This window comes from Symphalangus syndactylus, chromosome 6, assembly GCF_028878055.3.
Source record: "Symphalangus syndactylus isolate Jambi chromosome 6, NHGRI_mSymSyn1-v2.1_pri, whole genome shotgun sequence".
NCBI lineage: Eukaryota > Metazoa > Chordata > Mammalia > Primates > Hylobatidae > Symphalangus > Symphalangus syndactylus.
In genome coordinates this window covers 30,670,488-30,695,262 of record NC_072428.2, presented here as the reverse complement: position 1 = coordinate 30,695,262, position 24,775 = coordinate 30,670,488, and the positions used below count along the sequence as shown (strand labels likewise).

General features: G+C 35.3%; 1 long non-coding RNA gene across 1 annotated transcript in view; it reads left to right on the top strand.

Annotated features, from left to right (window-relative positions):
* LOC134737005 (uncharacterized) overlaps window positions 1–24,775 on the top strand; it is a 147,904-nt gene that overhangs the window by 43,517 nt on the left and 79,612 nt on the right. The gene's annotated exons all lie outside the window — the stretch shown is intronic.

The window sequence follows — 24,775 nt, the reverse complement described above, 5'->3', positions numbered from 1 at the left end:
ATATCATATTTATTTGCTCACTCGTACATTACCTCCCTAAACTAGAATTCAAAAATTATTAAAGCAAAACTTTTTGTTATATTCATGACAATACCCCTAATACCTACTGCAGAGTCTACCATGTAGTAAATCTGCAGTAAATATTTATAAAATTAAATAAATGAAAGAAAATAGTCACCATGCCCAAATACTTATTATGATTTATTATTTTATTATGTATTACTCTCTCAATAATAGAAAACAAACTAATATATCTCCAATTGTCCACATATTGTAGTAAAGACAAAGTGTTGTTTTGTCTGGGACTCCTTCTATTTAACAAATACCAACATGTTCTGCCTTATCTTTACGTATATTTGATGTATCATCACTTTCTTCATGACTAAGTAGAAATATACTTACACTTCTCTTAAATGACAGGCAAATGATGTGTGAGTTTATACATGTGTTTTCTCCAGCAAGGAATTCATAATTTTCATGAGCTCGTCAAAGATTTGAATATGAGACTCTAAAAATGTTTTAATCACTCTCTTACCTAATGAAAACATAGTTATTTTATCATAGTTTTAAGTATATAACTATTTCCAAAATTGACAGGATGCTAGCCTAAATAGTTGAAGTTTAACTGTTTATATATATATATATATTTTTCTTTTTTTCTTTTTTTTTTTTTTTTTGAGATGGTGTCTCTCTTTGTTGCCCAGGCTGGAGTGCAGTGGCACAATCTCGGCTCACTGCAAGCTCGGCCTCCCGGGGTTCACGCCATTCTCCTGCCTCAGCCTCTCCAAGTAGCTGGGACTACAGGCGCCTGCCACTACGCCCAGCTAAATTTTTTTTTTTTTTCTTTTTTTTTTTTTTTGCATTTTTAGTAGAGACGGGGTTTCACCGTGTTACCCAGGATGGTCTCGACCTCCTGACCTCATGATCCGCCTGCCTCTGCCTCCCAAAGTGCTGGGATTACAGGCGTGAGCCACTGCGCCTCGCCCAACTATTTATATTTTTAAAGCAAGTAATAATACTTCTAAAAATTAAATATCTACTTCGTACAAGTACACAGTGGAGGATAATCATAGAATGGAGGTGAATTTATGATCTAAGAATGAATAATCTCCCTTCAGTAGCTTTGAATATAGATTTTTTTATTAGTTAGAAAAAAATGTTATAATCTATATAGTCTTCTTCAATATATTTCATAAATAGAGAAAAATGCTTCAATATATACAGTGGTCAAGCAGCATTTGTTAACATCAAATTAAGCTTCATTTTTTATATGCTTGAGAATATTAGAGATTGATTTGTTGGTAATTTATTAACAAAACTGCAATGTATATTTTATTTATTATTGGAGTCACTTCAAAATGGCCCAGAGTCATTTTATATAACTTTATAGTGACTTTAATGTCCTGTGGCCTGCTGGTCCCAATAATTAATCAACTTTGATTGTCCTGGCAGATTCTGTGGCTGATTTTGAAGGATAATCCATACAAAGTTACTGTGCACATGTTTGCATTAGTACTTTTGAAGAACCTCTTTCCAGATTAGAGAGAACCGTTAACCACTCGCTTTCCACTTGCAACAACTTAGGGTGCTGAGATTTGAGGTGATCTCAAAACCCAAACTCATTTAAACATAAATAATATACTGAGTGGTAAGCTCAGGAGGCCAAAGAGGGTTTACTAGAAAAAAAAAAAAAAAAAAAAAAAAAAACAGAAAACAGTGGGTGGATTATCTTATGGAAGAATTACACTAATAATTTTGAAAAAGTCAGTGACATAAATAGGCATTACAATATTGACAGAAGACCTACAAATTAAAAAGAAACAAAAGAAAACCTTAAAGTGTGTTGAAGATGCACAGAAATGCTAGCGATGTATAATGTATATAAATATACATACTATATACTTATATATACATCTCTAGCGTTTCTATGTCACTCTTAATTTCACTTTATTGACTTACTGAATATTGTCAACCCAATGCTTTAATTATCATAAGTGAACAATTACCTCTTATCTATGAAGACATCTCAGTGGCTACACAATCTCTTGGGCTTCTCAGTAGCTGGTGTATGACAGCAGACAATTTGGGTGGAGAATTCACAGAGAAAACTTTTATAAATGTTCCTTATGATGTTGATATAGGTCTATTCATTTATATTGTCTGACATTTAAAACCAGATGGGTGAAAATATTGTAAAGCAAAGCAAGCACACTCTTCTAAAAAATAATTGATTGTCTAATCTCAGAGGTCATTTTCTTCCTAAACGTGTGTGGATTGTGACTTTTCTTTGAATTTACATCAACTCTGATAATAGAGCTGCTGAAAACCTCTTGTGATTAGAGCCCATTTGCCCGAAGTTTAGGGAAGTCTCTTAAGTCCCTTTTATCCCTTTGTATTATGGCTATCTCTCTCTTTTTGAGTTTGACATTTCTTTTATCTTTATTACGTATTAAATAAATAAAGAGATTAATCTTGGTTCTTTTTTTTTTCCTAACTAATACATGTGTTCATGTGCTTCTCTTTGGTAAATCTTAGAGGCAGTTTACAAATCAAACACATGTAGTAATTATAGTTTTTTAAACCAAAAGATTATGAGCTTGGGAAATATGAATTTATAGAAACACTACAGGGAGAGTAGAACAGATTTAACCAGGTCAGATCATTCTAAATAGTTACAAAATTGAGCTTCAGGCCAGGCACAGTGCTGTAATCCCAGTACATTGGGAGGCTGAGGTGGGAGGGTCTCTTAAGGCAAGGACTTTGAGAGCAGCCTGGGCAACATAGTGAGATATCATCTCCACAAAAAATTTAAAAATTAGCCAGGAAGCTGAAACAAGAAGATTGCTTGAGCCCAAGAGTTCAAGGTTACAGTGAACTGGGATCACACCACTGTGCTCTAGCCTGGGTGACGCAGTGAGACCCTGTCCAAAAAAATATATATATATATTGTTTCTATAACTACCTCTTATTAAGTACCTGCTATGGGCCAGGCAGCATGTTATACACTAAATCCATACCCTACCCAGACACAAACAAACACACCAAATCACTCACATTGCATATGCGTAGTTTGTTCTGCTACAAAAAGAATAGCCTCTGATTTGGGCTGATTTAGGTACCTGTCCTTTGAAATTTTCTGAGACTCTTTTGGGCTCTTTACTTTTTCTAATAGTGGAAAATATACAACATTTATCATTTTAGCCATCGTTAGGTTTATAATTCTATGGCACTAAATGCATTCACATTGTTGTGCAGTCATCACCACAATCCACCTCCAGAACATTTTTCTCCACAAACTGAAACTCTGCACCTATTAAATAATAATCCCCATTTTACAATCCCTCCACCCAACCTGTGGTAACTACCTTTCTATTTTCTGTGTCTCTGAAGTTTACTGCTCTAGGGATCGCATGTAAATGAAAGCATAGAGTCCTTATGTGACTGGCTTATTTTATTTATCCTAGTGCCTTTAAGGTCTATAAATGTTGTATGTGTGCATCACATTTTCCTACCTATGTAAGGCTGAATAATATTGTATGTTGTTTTAAAATATACCCAGGATTTGTTTTAAATAAGTATAGTAAGATATTGTATTAGTCTATTCTCACACCACTATAAAGAAATACCTGATGCTGGGTAATTTATAAAGAAAAGAGTTTTAATTGACCCACAGTTCCGCATGTCTAGGGAGGCCTCAGGAAACTTACAATCATGGCAGAAAAGGAAGTAGGCTCCTTCTTCACATGGCAGCAGGAGAGAGAAGAGCAAGCAGGGGAAATGCCAGACACTTATAAAACCACCAGATCTCCTGAGGACTCACCACTGTCATGAGAACAGCATGGGGGAAACTGCCTCCATGATCAAATCGCCTCCCACTGGGTCCCTCCCTCCAGACGTGGGGATTATGGGGATCATAATTCAAGATGAGAGTTGGGTGGGGACACAGCCAAACCATGTGGGATATGTAGATATGGAAATGATTATCATAAAGGGATAAAATCCCACTCATAGCTTCCTAGAAACAGAAGACAGGGCATGCCACACAGGGCCACATGGGGAAGGACTGAGTCAGTTAGGAGGCAGAAGCAAGAGGGAAAATGGGGATCCAGAGCCTTAGTTATGATTTTCATGGGAAAGAGTGAGAAAAAAGGGTAAGCAGGCTAAGGAGGTTTAAGATTGGCTACTTTAAATAATTTCAGAGAGCTCCCAGGTATAAGGGCTGTCTCTAGCTGTCAAGTATTTGGTCCTGGGAAGATTGGGACAGTTAGTTAGTAGCCCAGAGTATAACAGCTAGACAAAAGAGTAGAGGGGGAAGAGGGTATGATCCTTGGATTGGTTGGTTTCCATATAAAGGGTGCACTTGCAGGCAAGTATTTTACTACGTCTAGAAATTCACTAATCTTGGGAGGCACAGTCTCTCCAGAATCAGTAAGTCCCAAGATGACAGTAGAATATACAGAACATAAAAAGGCATTATATATAAAAAGGCAGTACACATTCACACACACACACACACACAAAACACTTCACATTTTGTTTATCTATCAATGGATAGATACAGGTTGCTTTCATCTTTTGGCTATTGTGAATCCTCACAATTCTTAATCCAACTCATTCATCTGTGCAGGGCTTCCTAACATTTTCATTGAAGAGACTCTTATTATTTGTAAATTTTCCTTCATCTTTTCATTGGTCATTGCTCAATAGTCACTTTAATTACTGTCTTTATCATTTGGTTTATAAGAATGTTTTGCTTTTCTCTAATACACTCATCAAAATGTCAGCTTTGCTATGCACTCTGATATGAATTTTGTCTCACCTCTTAGTGTTGTTTTGCCTCCATTTTTTTTCTGTTAGTCTATATTCTGCCCCTTAATGCATATAATGCTACCATGGAGGTAGTTACTTTCACAATATGGTCCGACTAAATATAGAATTTTGTACCTGTGGAGTGTTGTCTTTCTTCACTCTATGTAACATCATTGACTACATGGTTATTAGCAACAGCTCTAGCGACATGCCTGTTTGTTTGGTTGGTTCTCTTTTACATTTATCTATTTATTTTCATTGTGGTAAAATATATTTACCACTTAGTACTGAAAAATCTCAAATAAACAGTTCAGTGGCACTGTGTTACAATATTGTACAGCCATATAGCTTTTAAATTCCAGAACATTTTCATCATCTCAAACAAAAACTCTGTTACTATTAACCACTCATAGCAAATGTTACTTAGCTTTTGTGTTTTTTACTGTGGAGATGAATGGGTGATAGATATTTTCTTTCTTTCTTTTTTTTTTATTTTTTGAGATGGAGTCTTGCACTGTCACCCAGGCTGGAGTGCAGTGGTGCAATATCAGCTCACTGCAACCTCTGCCTCACGGGTTCAAGCAATTCTCCTGCTTCAGCCTCCCAAGTAGCTGGGATTACAGGCACCTGCCACCATGCCCAGCTAATTTTTTGTATTTTTAGTAGAGGCAGGGTTTCACCATGTTGGCCAGGCTGGTCTCGAACTTCTGACCTCGTGATTCACCCACCTCGGCCTCCCAAAGTGTTGGGATTACAGGCGTGAGCCACCACGCCTGGCCAGGTGATAGGTATTTTCTAAAGGATGTGAGGTAGTAAGTCTTTTCTAGCTAAACATTTAATATCAATAATTTAATATTAGTATTTAAGAAGAGTAAAATAATTTTCTGAGATGATTAATGATAATTTTATAATCACAAAGTCAATGGTTATAATTTTTATTTCATCATTAACTGTTTTACACATTTTTGTATTTATACTCCTCATTCTATTTCACAGGTTAAATCATTTGATCACTGATCTCATGCAATTTAATTTTTAATGACTAACCATATAACTCATTTGTCACTAAAATCATGCTACCACTATATGCTAAGTGAAGTGTACAATTTGCTATAATGAAATATCTTTTTAAGACCTGGACTCTTGACTTGACCAAATCCTGCCTCTGCATTAACCATAGTTGAAACAGGGACAAAACTCAAGCTCCAGGCAACCACTGACAGGTAATTAATTAACTTAAAATTATACGCTCAATTTATAGCATACTTTACAGTCTTATAGGTTCAGACAGAATTATGTATGGAAAGAAAGTGTATAATCTATGTTTCAGGGGAAAGAAACCAAAGCTAATACTGGTCAGATAGACAGACGTGTTTTATGTATATGGCATAAATGTATGGATTTGGTCTTGAAAACAATGAGAAGCCATAAAACTATTTAAACAAAGGAGTTGTATGAACATACTTGTGTAAGAATCAACACCATAGCAGCAGTGAAGCATAACATTTTGGGAAAAGGGGGAAGAAAGCAGGTGTGTGAGTAGAGCCTTCATATCTATTATGGTAATTCAGTCAACATATAATAAGCAACCACCTGGTTTACAGAGAGACCTGGGAGTTGTGCAGGGGCTTAAGAAAATAGAATTTCCTGGGGTCAGGAGTAGTTAAGGACTTCAGGCAGGGATATATAATAAAATATATCTTATGGCTTACGTATATTTTCAAGGCTGCATAGGATTCAATATGCGCATTCTACCATTATCCTGAACTCTCTGTAGCAATATACTCTTGATAACTGCCTTGAGTTTATTAGTATTTGGGAAAGTCGTAGGGAAATCCTTATGTAGATTTATATTGAGCCGAGAGAAGACAGCATTCATAAAAGTTGAGGTAAAATAAACCAAAAGTTCAAAAGTAACAGAAATCAATGTCAGGCTTCCAGTGGGCTGCACTGTGAGTTCACAGATCTATTAGCAATTAGTCTGGACTTCCCAATTGTAGATGAGAACCCTTAACAGTTTTATATGTGTTAATAAATATTAAAGCAAAGGTGATCACAAAAACTGGATAACCTGAAGACATACATATTAAGGTTACAATATTAAGGATTAATTAAGAAAATATTTTTAAATGCTTTGCATAAATTATGACATATTCACTATTGAAACGTGTAGCATAATTATTGGGAAAATGAATTAGGCTTTCCGAGTCTCATTCTCCATATTCTTTTTCATTCCAGAGTGTTAATATTATACACAAAATAGTTAATTAACTAAAGATTATGAGAACACAGTAAATGAAAATATATTTTGCCCATCTGTTTATATTATTTGTCTTCAGGCTTGAATCTAATTTTATTTGAAATCTCTCATATAAAACATGTACTCTGGAATTGTGATCTTAATAGAGACACAGACAAACTAATAATAGTGATTGCTTACTTAACCTCAAAAGAATTTCAGTTAGTTAATATATTTTATATTATTTAATTTTTTTCATAAAACTCTATTGTCTTTGCTATTTGTAGTTTAATAAGATAAAAGTGAGATCTTAAGGGAGATGTTCAAGAAATAATTGACAGTTTCAGGTCTTATGTTTAAGTATTCAACCCATTTTGAGTTGACTTTTGTGGATAGTGTCAGGTAAGAGCCCAAGTTTATTCTTTTGCATGTGGATGTCAGGTTTCCCAGCACCATTTACTGAACAGACTATCCTTTCCTCATTGTGTGTTCTTGGTTCTTGGCACCACTGTCAAAGATTAGTTGATTATATATGCTTGTTTTATGCCTGGGATCTCTATTTTGCTTTCTTGGTCCATAAGTCTATTTTTATGTCACTACCTTATTTTTTTGTTACTGTAACATCAAAATTTATTTTGAAATAAGGAAGTATGATGACTCTAGCTTGAAAACATAAAACTCCTAGAAAAACAAAAATAAAAAAAACTTCTTTGGATACAACACGAAAGCACAGACAGCGTAAACAAAAATGGACCAGTGGGATGATGTGAAAATAAAGTTTCTTCAAAGCAAGGGGAAAAAAAATCACCAAAATAAAAATGTAACCTACAGAATGAGAGAAAATATTAGAAAATTATATATAGGATAAACAGTTCATATCCAAAGTATACAGAACTCAAATTCAGGAGATAAAAAATAATTTAAAAATGGGCAAGCCACGTAAGTAGACATTTCTCCATAGATGACATACAAATGGACAACAGGCTGTTGAGCATATGAAAAATACTCAACATTACTAATCATCAGTGAAATGAAAATCAAAATCACAATGAGCATCACCTCACATCCTTTAGAATGCCTTTTATTTGTAAAATAAAAGATAAATGTTGTCAAGTGATATAGTTTGGATGTTGTCCCTGCCCAAATCTCATGTTGAAATGTAACCCCCAATGTTGGAGGTGGGGCCTGGTGGAAGGTGACTGGATCGTGGAGTGAATTTCTCATCAATTTAATATCGTTTGCTTGTTGTTGACCTTGAAATAATGAATGAGTTCTCACGATATTTAGTTGTTTAAAAGCATGTGGCACCTCCCCACTCTCACTTTCTTGCTCCTGCTTCCGCCACTTGATAAGCTTTCCCCTCCTTCACCATCTGCCATGATTGATAGCTTTCTGAGGCTCCCCCAAAGCAGATGTTACTATACTTTCTGTACAGCCTCCAGAACTGTGAGCCAATTAAAGCTATTTTCTTATAAATTACCCAGTCTCAGGTATTTCTTACAGCTGTGTAAGAACAGCCTAATATATCAAGGATGTGATGAAAAGGGAACTCTTGGGCACTGTGTATGGAAATGTAAAATAGTGCAGAGACTATTAAAAACACTATGGAGATTCCTCAAAATATTAAAATTGGAACTACCATATGATCCAGCAATCCCACTTCTCGGTATATATTCAAAAAAACTGAATTCAGGGTCTTGAAAAAATACCCTCATTTCCATATTCATTGTGGCAATATTCAGAGTAGCCAAGGCTTGGAAACAATTTAAATGACCATCAACAGACGATGTAATTTTAAAAATGTGGTACATAGAAACAATAGAATATTTAGCCTATAGAAAAGAGAAAAAGCCTGTCATTTGTGAAGACATGGATGAATCTGCAGGACATTATTCTAAGGGAAATAATTAAGACAAAGAAGAAAAAATACCATTTTATACAATTATATGACTCTGAAATAGTCAAACTCATAGAAGCAGAGTGGAATGATGATTGATATAGGCTGGAAGTAGAGCAAAAGAGGGTGATATATTTCAAAGGGCATAAAGTTATGGCTACAAAAGTCCTGGAGATCTACCATACATCATAGTGTCTGGAGTTGTTAATAATGTGTTATATACTGCCAGTTCTGATAAATCTATTTTGAAATATTGAAGAGCAAAGAATACATTCAAACTTATTCTATGAAGCCAGCATTACTCTGATACAAAAGCAGACAAATGCACAACAAAAAAGTAAAAGTACAAGCCAATATTCCTGAAAAATCATAGATGTAAAAATCCTCAACAAAATACTAGCAAAAAGAATTTAACAACACGTCAAAAAGATCATGTACCATGATCCAGTGGGATTGACCCCAGGGATGGAAACATGGCTCGAGATATACAAATGAATAATTGTGAAACATCACATCAACAGAATCGAGGACAAAAATCACATGATCATTTTAATAGCTGCCGAAAAATTATTTGATAAAATTCAACATCCTTTCATGAGAAAAACCCTTGAAAAACTAGGTATAGAAGAAGGAACATATCTGAGCATGATAAAGATTATGTATGACAAGCCCACAGGTAATGTCATATTGAATGGGAAAAGAAATTGAAAGCCTTTCCACTAAAATCTGAAATAAGACAAAGATATCCAATTATACCAATTTAACTCAACATAAAACTGGAAGTCTTAGCCAGAGCAATTAAGCAAGAAAAAGCAATAAAATGCATCCATATTATAAAGGAAGAAGTCAAATTATTGTAGTTTACAGACTATATAATCTCATTTTTAGAAAACCCTAAAGACTACACAAAATCTCTTAAAACTGATTATTATATTCAGTAAAGCTACAGGATACAAATTAATATAAAAAAAGTAGTGTTTCTGTACTCTAAAAGTTATTTGGTCAATCTAAAAGATAACTCAAGAAAGCAATTCCACTTAAAATAGCTACAAACATACCTAGAAATAAATTGAAACAAAGAAGTGACAGATATCTAAAAGGAAAACTATAAAACATTAACGGAAGAAATTAAATATAACAGAAAAATAAAATACACATCATGCTCATGGATTGAGATAATAGTGTTAAAATGTCTATGCAATTAAAAATGGTCTACAGATTAAATGTAATCTCTATTGCCAATAGAGATTACAATTAAACGGATTACCAGTGTCTACCAATAGCATTCTTAAGAGAAATAGAAAGAAACAATCTTAAAATTCCCATGAAACCAGAACAGACCTCGAATAAAGTAATCCTGAGCAAAAAGAACAAAGATGGGGGAATCACACTACCTGAGTCCAGATTTTACTACAAAGTTCCAGTAACCAGAATACCTTGGTACTGTCATAAAAGCAGACATAGACTGATGCAACAGAAGAAAGAGCCCAGAAATAAATCCACACACTTAACAATCAAGTGAGTTTTGACAAAGGCACCAAGAACATACACTGGAGAAAAGATAGTTTCTTTAATAAACTGTGCTGTAAAAACTGGATATCCATATGCAGAAAAATGAGTCTAGATTCCCATCTTTCACTATATGCAAAAATTGATTCAAAATTGATTAAAGACATAAATGTATGACCCGAAACTATGACACTACTAACAGAAAACCTTGAGGAAACACTATGGGACATTGGTCTGGGCAATATTTTGGGTAGGACCTAAAAAAAAGGCAACAAAAGCAAAAACTAATGAATGAGATTATTTAAGCTAAAAAGCTTCTAGATAACAAAGGAAACAATTAACAATTGTTATTTGTCATTCAACTCTCTGCTTCTTTGAGTTTGACTATTTTGGAGTCATATAATTGTAAAAATGGTATCTCTTCTTCTTTGTCTTAATTATTTCCCTTAGAATAATGTCCTGCAGATTCATCCATATCTTCACAAATGACAGGCTTTTTCTCTTTTCTATGGGCTAAATTCCATTGTTTCTGTGTACCACATTTTTAAAATTACATCATCTGTTGATGGTCATTTAAATTGTTTCCAAGCCTTGGCTACTGTGAATATCGCCGCAGTGAATATTCAACAAAGGATTAGTAAACAAAATATGTAAGGAACTTTATGGCAAAATAACAAATAATCACATAAAACAATGAGCAAAACACCTGAATAGATATTTCTCAAAAGAAGACGAACAAATATCCAACAGGTATATGAAAAAATGTCCAGCATCACTAATCATAAGGGAAATGCAAATCAAAACTACGACGAATCTCATCCCAGTTCAAATAGCTTTTATCAAAGGACAAAAAGTAACAAGTAATGACGAGGATGTGGATAAAGTAGAACACTAATACACTGTTGCTTCTTTGCTTCTTTTTTTAGCTGGGATTACAGGCACCCAACACCATGCCCGGCTAATTTTTGTATGTTTAGTAGAGATGGGGTTTCACTATATTGGCCAGGCTGGTCTTGAACTCCTGAACCTCAGGTGATCCGCCTGCCTCGGCCTCCCAAAATGCTGACATCACAGGCGTGAGCCACCGCACCTGGCCCACTCACATACTGTTGGTGGAAATGTAAAGTAGTACAGCCATGTAGAAAACAGTAGAGAAGTTTCTGAAAAATCTATTAGGTCGTTGCAAAAGTAATTACAGTTTTACTACTACTTTTCATGGCTAAAGCCACAATTACTTTTGTGCCAACCTAATAAGTATAGAACTACCATATCATCCAACAGTCCCACTGCTGGGTATATATCCAAAAGAAAGGAAATCAGAGTATGGAAGGGACATCTGCACTCTCACGTTTACTGTTGCAGCACCATTCACGCTATCCAAAATATGGAATTAACCTAAGTGTCTATCAACAGATAAATAGATAGTGAAAATATGGTATATATACAAAATAGAACATTATTCATCCATAACAAGAATAAGATCTTTTCATCTGCAGCAACATGCATAGAACTGGGTCATTGTGTTAAATGAAATAAAACAGGCATAGAAAGACAAATATTACGTGTTCTTACCCACATGTTGGAGCTAAAATAAAAAAAAAAACTATCCCATGGAGGTAGTGAGTAGAATGACATTTACCAGAGGCTGGGGAGAAAAGAGGAGGATGGGTATAAAAAGCTGGCTACTTCAAAAATACTGTTAGGCATAATAAATAAGTTATTCTATTCAATGTAGTACAGTACAGTAGGGTAATTATACTTAACAAAAATCTCTTCTATATTTCAAAATAGTAGAAGAGAATAATTGTAGTTCTCCCAACACAAAGAAAAGATTAATGTTTGAGATGATGGATATCCCAATTATACTGATTTGATAATTCTACATTGCATACACGTATCAAAATATCACACATATTCTATAAACTAAGATATAGCAACAAAAAATAAAAAATCAGAAAGAGAAAAAAACGCTAAGAGGGTAAATCTTAGTTACGTATTCCTGTTACAAAAACATTATTATAATAATAAATAAGAGTGTGAGGAAAGTTTTGGAAGTAATGAGTAAGTTTCTGGCATTGATTGTGGTGATAGGTTCACACAATCTCTAAGCTCATTAGGTTGTATTATACATTAATTATGTACAAAATTTTTATTATGTATTTATTCTTGAGACAAGATCTCACTCTCTTTTTTTTTTTTTTTTTTTGAGACAGAGTCTTGCTGTAGCCCAGGCTGGAGTGCAGTGGTGCGATCTCGGCTCACTGCAGGCTCTGCCTCCCGGGTTCACGCCATTCTCCTGCCTCAGCCTCCCAAGTAGCTGGGACTACAGGTGCCCACCAACACGCCCTGCTAATTTTTTGTATTTTTAGTAGAGACAGGGTTTCACTGTGTTAGCCAGGATGGTCTCGATCTCCTGACCTTGTGATCTGCCCGCCTCGGCCTCCCAAAGTGCTGAGATTACAACCGTGGGCCACCGTGCCTGGCCTAAGGTCTCACTCACTTGCCAAGGCTGGAGTGCAATGGCACAAACACGGCTCACTGCAGCCTCAACCTCCTGGGCTTATGCGATTACCCCACCTCAGCCTCTAGGGTAGCTGGGACCATAGGCACACCATCAAGCCCAGCTAATTTGTTTTTACATTTTTGTCCAAATGAGGACTTGCCATGTTACCCAGAATGGTCTCAAACTCCTGAGCTACAGTGATCCTCTTGCCTTGACCTCCAAAAGTTCTGGGATTGCAGGAGTGAGCCATTGTGCTTAGCCTATATAGCATTTTTAATGTAAATAAATAAATAAAGTGATATAATGAAATACTTAATTTAGGGCAATTTTCACAAAAAGTAGGAAGAACCTTAAGAGCAAGTTTTATCCATTGATTACAAAAATGGAAAATCTAACCTGTCTTGCCCAAAGTGTCACCTGGTAATCCAAAGCAATTTAAACCAGAACTTCTGCTCCCAGGCACTTTTGGTTGATTACTAGATGTTTGTCAGTATTTTCTTTCCATGGGATCAACTTAAAGGAATGACGACTCAAGAGAATTGCATACTTACTTTGCTAAAACCTAAAATGTAATGCCATTTAGCTTTCCTGGTGTCCTGGGAACATTCCCAACTGTTTCTTTGCACTTCTGCCTGCCTCAAGCAATATATTCTTAGGTGCAACAGTTTTGTATCACTTAACTATGAAATAATATGAATAAGTTTAACATGATATTGTCCGAGGGAAATATAAATTGTGTAAGTTACCAGGAAAATAAATATAGGTAGAAGTCTGTTGAATGGTATAAAATAAAGCCAATGGTTTCTATTTTACCAATAGTATCACATCTCATTTCCAAAGTGTTTTCTTGAGGGGAGATAAAGTGTATCATGATACCTAATAATGTCTGAATAATATGAAAGACTTGGAGACATGGGTGTGAATATTGCTCCTTAAAGTCTCATGGGGAATTAGGGGAGCATCTGCAAGTTTCGCATGGCTCTCTGGGAGGACTATAGTGTTTTGATAAGGGAGAGAGGGCACAAAGAAGTCTGGACTCAGAAGAAGGACAATAGAATGCACGAACCTTGTGAGTAGAGAAAAGTGAGGATTGAGGCTGAAGCAAAGAACCTGAACAAAACTACACAGAGCTGACAAGATAAGCAAACACTCAGGAGAAAGGTGTTAATACACCAAACCTAGATCAGAAGGGGTATGCATAAGAATTCTAAGAGGCTATATTTAAACATGAAGTGATTGAATTCCTTAAACTTTAAGAGGGCCTGAAGATCCAAGCTAATTTCAATTAAAGAAATAGTTACAGCTATTTAGTCTTTCATTTTGTAAACAAAAACTATGAACTGGTCACACTAGCAAAATAAAATTCTTCTAAAATTATATTTTTGTTGCAAATGAGAAGAAATTATAAAGAACCACAGTCAAAAATATAACTTGAACCTGGTACTTGTTTCAAGTAAACATAGTGGTCTGGGAATGAAAATGCAAACAGGGTAGAAGTCAAGAAAACCACACACACACACACACACACCCCTCTTGAGCATACTGAGGAAATCTGCATCTGAACCTCACAATGGAATGAAGCAATAAGAACCTTTTTTGAAAAAAATCGAACAATGCAGTTGAAGGTCATAATGTTCTAAAGCTGGTTATTAATAGACTAGGTGACAGGTGTACTGACATGTATTGAGTGTCCACTCTGCTCTAGGTATTTGTTCTGGTTAAAACTGTTTTGATTTCCATTAACAGAAACGAATTGAACTTTCTTACACAAAAATGGAATATTTACTGGAGAGTATGGGATATTTTGAAGAAATAAGAATTGCTATATTTAACTATTAATAGAAATCAGAAGCTTCAAAAGCATCAGAAACTCTCACATTGTTACTTCACCACTTCTATGCTCTTTATGTTTCTGGGACTGCTTCATTATTGCTGTTTCTCTTTTTACATATATATATATATATGCTTTTCAATACACACAATACAAAAATTGACATCTCCCCATATTCAGTCATACAGTATATTGGAGTCCCAGTTCCAAATACAGGCAGATTTGGGCCATTTGTCCATCAGCCTCCATTCAGATATTGCCATGGGTTGGAAGTTCATGAATTTCAGGATCTTCTCATTGTGGGGAAGTCTTCAGAGAAAGGGTGCCATTGTTAGCTCAGCAAATACTTTAAGAGATGTCAGTTGCAGCCTGGTGCTGGCTAGCTGTTGTTTGTTTCCCAGTCAATCGTTTTGACAGTATTTCGGAGGAAGCAGTTGGGAAGCTTAATCAGAATGGTTTATGTACTTTGCCAAGGGTCACACAGCTGACTGACAAATAAGGAATTTGAATCCAATTTGCTGTAAGTTTACAATAAAACATGTAAGGCTGAATTTGAGAACCCCCCAGTTTGATCTTTGAAAAAAAAATAGATATATAGAGATGGATATATGTGTGTGTGTGTGTGTGTGTGTATTCAGAGATTGAAAAAGAATGTGTGTGCACACAAGAGTGAGAAAGAAAGAGAGAGAAGGGAAGGGGAGAGCAGAGGTGGGAAGGGGAGGCAAGAAGAGAAACAGTACCTACCACTAATAGGATATTCATCAAATAGCTGCACGGATGTGAATCTATGTGACTAAGAGGGCCTTTAAGTTCCTGTAAGCTTGACTGAGCTTTACATAGGGATGTCCCTAACTGTAGGATATTAACGTCCCTTTTGTAACATCATGTACTTTAGAAAACTTAAAATTCTACATTCTTTCTCTGTTCCCCATGAGACGTAAGTCTTTCAAAAAGTTTCTGGTAGGTTTTACAGCCCAGGGATATCTTTCTTAATAAAAGACCTGGGAGCCCTTCCTGTAAAATGTGTTCATCAAGGAAGATAGCACCTTTATCTCCTAGTCTTTCTAGGAGAGTAGGGGCCTAACTTTGGTGGGCACTTCTCTCAAGTTGTAAAACTATCTCCTGCTGTGATGATATGTGAAAGTTTAATTTTCCTTTAGGTAAAGTCACCTAGTAAACATAGATGACAATGATCCTCTCCTCCCAGCTCATACAAATTTTCTCTTTATTTCAGCAGAGTTGAGCTCAGACCAAGTCTGGTATCACTCCCCTCTTGCAAAAGCCTTAAATGAAGCCTTCTTTTCCTATTTACTTTGTCCAGTGCAAGTTTTTCTTTAACATATCAATCCCATCCTTATTCAATAATTTCTAAATGCACAATTGTTAATTATGTCTTTGTATTGCTGGTGAATATTGTAAGAAAACCAATAAACATTGCGTTTTTTTCATAACAGAAATGCTAAGTTTCTACTTCAATTCAGGAGACAGAATAATGCTATGGTTAGGCAGAATTCAGTTTTACCTTCTTCTTACCTTGGGAATCTGTTTTGATGAAATCGTGTAAAGATAAATGGCACCATAGACCATATGCATAGCCATATTCTCTAAGATTCACTGACAACTATTTGTTTTTATCAAAGTGATGCATTCTTGTATTTTAGGGAATCAATCACATTTCCTACGGGCTTGTACAAAGTATAATTTGAGTGGCTTTACAAGGCGTGAAAGATGCTCAATATTGTGAAGTTTAAATTTAGGGAGGATAACTTTTACAGATGTCTATGTGGCTATTTATAAATAGGATAAATCCCTAGACCTGCTTTTAAGCTCTCAGAACCCTACTCTTACTCAGTCAAATATAAACTATATATGACAAGATGCTATAGATATAACTAAAATGTTAATTTCATATGTAATACATGTCATTGACAATCTCCTTGGTTCAGTACACATGGAATGTTATGCTGAAATCAGTTTGGAATAAAATATGTCATCCATAAATAACTGTGATCAACAATAAATACAAGGGAAGATGTTAATAATGTACAATCCTTCATCTCTGTGTCCTGAAATATGTAGTTAATTTAAATAGATTGTCTACTCTGGTGAAAGAAACTAGATCTACCACTGAATATTCTAAAACAGCCAAGAGGTCAGCTTTGACCTCAGAACATTAAGGTCTGTTAGTTGCAAATAATAATATTTGATAATTATCATATCAATTATCCAAAATATAACCAATGTTTCTTAAATGGGAAGAATATGAATTTATTGTGTATTACAGTTATGGACTAGAGGATATAGCTAGGAAAGCTATTAATAGTTGCAATAAGATCTCTTTGGATCTATATATTTAATTAGAGAAACAAAACCACTGTCACACAACTTGGACTTTCTGAGGGACAAATTAAACACTGTTCCCAAAAATAATGTGATAACTGAGATGGCTTTAAGTGTAGCATGACAGTTGAGTTCGGATGAAGACATTTTCGAGAAGGAAAATTAAAGGATTATCATTTAAATAGACCTATAGAATTTTTGCTTGGAAATGAGAGATCCTAAGATAGAGGAGAATCTAACTGCATTCTCACTGAAGAGGAAACACTTGAGACAGGGCAGCGCATGACTACAAATATGTGTAGTCGTGCATAAATTAGTAGTTTTTGCAATTTACAGTTTTGGTGGCAACCACAGAATAACAGTATTATTTGAACTAGTGAAAAGAAAAAAGAAAGCAAAGTAAGAAAGTTGAGCCAATATACATAATAACATTATGAATAGGAAAGGACGAGAATCACAGATTCTTCAGTGGCAATTTCAAGAACATAGGAAATCAAGAGGTATAGGCAAGGCAGCAAAAGGCCTGGAACATGAAGGTGGCTCCCAATACCTTCCCTCCAATATCATGCATGTTCCTCATTATGATGAAGATGCTAAGTGATATTTTCAGGTTATCTCACACAGCTTAGAGCATTCAAATTATGGAATATCTTACTTTTTATTCCCTGAGAGTTGTGTAATTTACAAGACATTCTCCAGTGTATGCCTCATAGACTCTGGGTTTCTTTTCCATAAGTAATGCATTAGTCAGAAGTATCTTCCTAAGAGCATTCAATAAAGTCTGTTTCTCCTAGTAAATTCCATTAGTCCATTTACCCAGAGATTGTCTCCACAAAGACATTGGACTTGGTCTCTGTGATGGTTAATTTTAGATGTCTGTGCTAAAGTAAGGGATACACAGGTAGCTGGTAAACGTTATTTCTGGGTATTACTTGAGAGTGTTTCTGGAAGACACTGACATTTTAATCAGTGAACTGAATAAAGAAGATCTGCTGTCACCCAATGTGGGTGGGCACCACTGAATTCGCTGAGGGTTCAGATAGGCCAGAAAGGTAAAGGAAAAGCGAATTCACTTTCTCTTCTAGAGCAGGAACAACCATCTTTTCCTGCTCTTGGACATCAGAATTCCAGGTTCTGAGGCATTTTAACCTTAGAATTTGCACCAGCAACTCCATGTTTCTCAGACATTTGGCCTCAGATGAAAGTTACATCATATGACCTCTTGATTCTCAGGGATTTGGACTTGGACTGAACTACACCATCAGCTTTTCTGGCTCTCCAGCTTGCAGATGGCATACAATGGGACTTCTCGGCCTCCATAACCATGTGAGCCAATTCTTACAGCAAATCATCTTTCATATATCTCTAATATATATCCTATTGGATCTGTTTCTTAGAAGAACCCCCACTAATGCAGTCACTTTCCTTTTATAGTTTCATCTGAGGGCATAACCTGGGGGAAAAAAAAAAAGAGTATATGGATTGCCAGTTAGCTGTCTTAATTTCTTCCCCAGGAAAGAAGAGGAAAGACCAAGTGAAAAAAAATTATGTGCATCTGGCTGGATGGGTTTTATCGGAAATAAAAATGAATTCAGAAGCCAAAGTAACATTTGTTAAGTGTTTTCACCGGAAGCCAAGAACTGAACCAAATATAGATAACCAAAGACATGGGTAGGTTGAGCTGGTATGTACAGGAAAGAATATAGGCCAGATTTTTAAAGATTTTTATGAATATTTAACATAGCATTTAAATGTACTGAAGTGAAGTGAATTTAAGCTCAAAATAAAGTTCTTGGACAGAAAGTTTTGGAGGCATACCTTGGCAATTTGCATTTCTAACACTTACTTACCCTGACAATTATTATGGGCATTAAGATTTGAGACCTCTAAGCAAAAGTTAATGGGCAGTAGAGAGAAAGAGTTCTTCAGGAGGAAAATATCATGAATTAAAAAGAATATTCTGTTTGCTGCCTTTAAGTCAATATGAAAAAGGGAAAAAAAGAAACAGCGAAACCATTGAGGAGGTTATGTGTACAGCTCAGATGAGGTCGATGGCTTGAACTAGAGCCATTACTACAGAAATGGGTGGGAAAACACAGGTGCAAGATATATTTTAGAACTTTATTCTTTAGGATTTCATACATAATTTGGTTCAACAATGAAAGATAAAACAAATATGAAGAGGCATCAAATCAAGGGGTCTGGTTTTAGAACAATTTGAGTAGAGTTTCTGGCTCATACATTTCTTAATTGTATGACCTTGGACAAGTTATATGCTTTTCTAAGAAGTCTTTGGACTCCTCATCAAAAAAAAAAAAAAAAAGGATAATTAAAATGACTAAGGATTTATTGTGTTATTAAATGAATAAGATTACAGAAAATGTTAATTCATTTAAATCCATGCTAAAATTGATAAAGAAATTTGAATGGATTTGTTAATTATAATGTTTAGATAATGTGGCTAGTCACATATTACTGAATTATATCAGAAAAAAAATGACCATAGAACAATGAGTTACATAAGAAAGAAAACTGTGTGATGCTTGAAATCCAAGTATTATTCTGCAGTCAAATCACAGAGTCTGAGAGTTACATATTAACACAGCAGACTGGCTGGTTTGAATTTATCAAGATACCATTCCTGGCTTTTAAAAATACGAATTGTGCTTGCAAAAGCATTCAGCAAATTGAGTCGTCAATTGCTCAGAATTCAGCTGATTTAGAATGAAAATACTCAATTATAGATCAGATATAAAAATGCAGATGCATTCATAAACGAACATTAAAAACACTGGACTGGCAACAAAAATCCATTCAAAATAATTTTCCTAATCAACATGTTCTTGAATTAAGATAATTTGACTTTATAGCATGAGTATTGTGTTAGTAAAAATCCTAAAATAATCATCCAAATTTGTGGGTTATAAATTTTAAAAATCACATTTTATAAGAGACATGGACACGCATCTTCATAGTGTTCTCCACTGAAAATAAAATCTCCGTAGAATAAATAATATAAAACAACCGATTTCTGCTGAGAGAGAACTGTCCTCCTGGTGGAGGTGCTGGGTCACATGACTGATGACCATCAGTCATCGACACTGCTGGGTCTTCCCTCCACCCTCAGGGATCCAAAGGCCTTCAGACAATATCTAAAGTCTTTTCTCACACCAAACTAGAAATGGCTGATAGCCAATCAATGTTACCTCTGTTAGTATCAAACTGTGCTTTTTTTTTTTTTTAAAAGTGTGTTAATGGAGACTGGATAGAAGTATTAATATATATGAAATAAGGATGATAGGCTATCAATAGTTGCTGAAGCTGAGTGATGAATACATGAAGATTTAATACAGTTTTGTGTTTGCATTTTAAACATTTGGAATTTTAATAACAAAAAGGTAAAAAAAATTATGTGCTTTAGAATAAATTAGAATAATTTGGCCTCAAGTCCCAGGTCTGTCAGTGATGAGCTCTGTGGCCTAGGACAAGTTTCAATTTTTGTTAGTGTTGATTTCTTCTTCAATAAAATGAAGATGCATTCCAAATAGTTTATAAAGTAGATAATACGTTTCACCTTCTTAGCACATGTCAGAGCCATTATTTACCCCTGTGTTGTCTTCATGTTAATCAAAACACATAATCTTCCTCAAAGCATCTTATTGACATTTTGTTTTTTTAAAAAAGTATTTAAGCCAGATGCTGTGGCTCACACCTATAATCCTAAAACTCTGGGAGGTCGAGTCAGGTGGATCACTTGAGCTCAATAGTTCAAGAACAGCCAGGGCAACTTGATGAAGCCCTATCTATCTCTCCAAAAAATAAAAAAATAAAAAATAAATAACAGCAGGGTGTGGTGGCATGCTCCCATAGTCCCAGCTACTTGGGAGGCTGAGGTGGGAGGATTGCTTGAAACCAAGAGGTGGAGGTTGCAGTGAGCTGAGGTCATGCCACTGCACTCCAACCTGGGGTGACAGAGCCAGATCCTGTTTCCAGAAAAAAAATTATTTAATACATGAATTTAAGTAAATATAATGTCAACAGAGTGCCAGTGTTACGCAGCACATTACATGCTCAATTATAGGCAGCAGCACTAAGTTATCACAAAGTGCTAAGTGCATCATTGTTATAATTATTCCCAATCATGAAAGCCATATAAGAACGGCAGATGGCTGGGACACTAGAATTTCTCATTGGCTGGTGCAAATGAGAGCAATGTGCGTCTCCCTGAGTCTCCACACCCCATCACCACTTCTGACTTGATCAATTTTTCTATTTTCATCTTGCCAGTCAGGAAATGAGAGCAAGAAACCACAGCTCTGCCCATTTTACTTCATCTGCCAGGAAACCGTGAGGTTAGTTTCCATTATGGAGTTCTAACTATCAGACTCTCCATGGAGAGGATATTGAAATCACCTTCTGACTTCTCATATCACCTTCCAGGGCTTCCTTTCTGATTTTATCCCTAGTAGCACTTTTCGTCCCCATTAAGTTTGTCTTGTAAACTGCTTCAAAACATTTCAATTTAAAAGAAAATGGGATATTTATATAAACACAGTAATAAGTACAAATTTCATTTGAAACACATAATAAATATAAATTCCATTTGAAAATGGGCAATGTTTCATATATTCTGGGATGGCCAAGCAAAGATACATTTTATGAATTGTGAGACTGCTGAGTGAAATACTGATGGGGTACGGAGACAGTGTTCCTTATTCCAAATCACTCCTGTAATTTCCTGAATTTGAGAACAAATGATAACAGAAGTGGTTTCTACTGATTTTTACTAAATGAATGATGTTATTCTTGATGTGATCATATCTCTGCTTTTTAACTGTGCCAACCAAAGTCACACCTTTGACATAATACAAAATGCAGAGCTGAGAATTAAGTTGTTATTGTAACCTTTTTATTTTTCTTGACCATAAGACCTATCTAGAACATAATTTGAGTATAGATATTTTCTTAGCATAACTTCAGATAGCCATATATATATATATATATATGCACAAATTTAATTTGCTTTTATTGTATTTTTTAAATAAAGGACTCTATTTAAACATATTTTGATTAAATAAAATGATTAATTCATTGCTTTACCTCTTACTACCATGTTCCCACAGGATTTCTTACTAGTCTGTGATCAATATAATTAAAATTATTAATCAGCTCGATCTTCATGTCACTGATAAGGACTATAATTGTATACAATAGTTATGTTAGAAAACACAAAAGGAGTTTACGAAGAATTTGGAAAATGCATTTTCAATATGATATGTTTTAATGTATTCAAATAAGATACTATTTAAGATATTATTAGGTTCGTGCAAAAGTTACTGCAGTTTTTGCTACTACTTTCAATGGGAAAAACTGCAATAACTTTTGTACCAACATAATATTATAAAAAATTACTTTCAATACAAATTGAAGGTATGACTTTAAAAGTAATTACTATGTGCCAGGAAATTATATACTTTTTAATATTAACAATCTAATGAAAAAGGCATCATTGGCCAGGCAAGGTTGCTCATGCCTATAATCCCAGCACTTTGGGAGGCCAAGGCGGGCAGATCGCTTGAACTGACTCAGGATTTGGAGACCAGCCTGGGAAACATGGCGAGACTGCATCTCTACAAAAAATAAAAAAAGTTAACCAGGTGCTGTGGCACATGCTTGTAGTCTCAGCTACTTGGGAGGCTGAGGTGGGAGGACTGCTTGAGCCTGTGAGGTCGAGGCTGCAGTGAGCCAACATTGTGCCTCTTGCACTCCAGCCTGGGCACCAGAGCAAGACCCTGATTCCAAAAAACAAAGAAGCATCTTTCCATTTTCAACTTATAGATGAAGAAACTAAGGCACAAAATAAAACAAGTAACTCTCCCAAGTCCCCAGGCTCGTAGTGACAGCACCAGGATTCTAACCCCAGACTCTCTAGCACAAAACTTTCTATTCTTAACACCACGCTGTGTCATCCTGTAGGTAACATGTTGTTAGCTTAAAAAGAGCATCCATCCTCAAACCTATGTAGGCGGAACAAGAACTCTCAAGAGTGCAGGAGTTTCTATCTTCCATAACAGAAAGTTTCACTTAAATATTATTCCCATAATACCTCTTTAAATGAGAGAGATGAAGTCGTTTTAAGGGAAAATGGACCACAAATCTCTTACACTAACGTGATTATCTAAATTAACTTAGAATCAGAATATATTGGATGAGTGTGAAAGCACCACTCAGAGGCTTATCTACATTGCTTCACAAAACATGGAAATTCTGGGGATGGGGTGAGGTGCCTGAAACTCAGAAAGTGAGGAGGGAAAAGGGCACCTGCAGGTTGAGGAAGCCTGGCTGGTGACTGAAATGAAGTTCCCTAGACAAGTCAGTTAAGGTAGCACTTCTCACCTACATTAGAAAAATGTAATAAAAGACAGATAAATAGCCACTCTTTGCAAAAAATGAGCTGACTGACCAGCCTCTGGAGGCACCAGAATATCACCCCCAAAAGGAGATAGAAACTTAAATATTTATCATTAAAACCACCGGAAGGGAATACTTGACTCAACAGCATATAAAATCACCAGAAAGCACTATGTGAATAATTGAATTTGTTCTGTAGAATTAGAATGAACACATTTTACAAAATTATGTAGATGGACCTTAAATTTTGAAAACAACACTGAGTTCTAACATTATAATTAATCCTCAGGTCCCTCTTGAAACAGAAACGGTGAGTCCAATATGTGGGTATACAGAAGAAAACAGCATGGAACTCACCCTACCCAGACTTATTTTCTCTAACCTAACCTCATTCTGTGCTACCTACCAATGATCTTCTGACTCTTGCATATTTTGTGTGAAAGTAGGTATTGAGGGGGGCTGGTGTCCTGGGGATTTTATACTAATTATAAAGAAATCTTTGTGTCTGGTTCTATAGCAGCATAAGCAGCATCTTCATCGGGTACTTATATTGCTTTGTCTATCCTGATTCCTAATATTGTGTTTATGTAGTGCTGAAATTTAGGAGTTTCTTTTCTTCAAAAATATTTGTAAGTGCTCTCTGCACCAACTTCTTTGAAGCTTAGCAGTATTTGTGCAAATTTTTAGCACAATTATGGTAAATATAATAATCTTTCCATGTAGGTTTTACTCTACAGAATTAACTGATTTAATTGCTATCAAGATCTCCCACTGCAATATGATATTGCTCTATAAAAATAATTACAATAATAATCATTATTAAAATGATCATGACAATTATATAATCAGTAACTTGCTTTAAAGCATTTTAGTGTAGTCAGTACAATATTTCTAAGTGTGTTAATTAGTTCTGATCTATATGTTAGGAGCAGTTAGCTGACAGATAACCTCTTTAATTATTTGTACTATGAGGACATTCAACTATGGCTTATAAGGTCTTCCCTAGAACGTTTGGCAAGTGCTGTAGATACGACACCAGTACTTTTTTTTTTAAATGGTGCTATTAGTGGTATAAAGTTTGTAGTGTACATAGAAATAGCACACATTTTGTGTTCTTATATAACCAAGATATAAGAAGAACACATATTGTGTTCTTATATAGCCAAGGATGTAAGAATCAGGTGAGTTTAGCAGCTTATACCCTAAGAATGAATCTTTTTCCCAGGGGTTCAGATT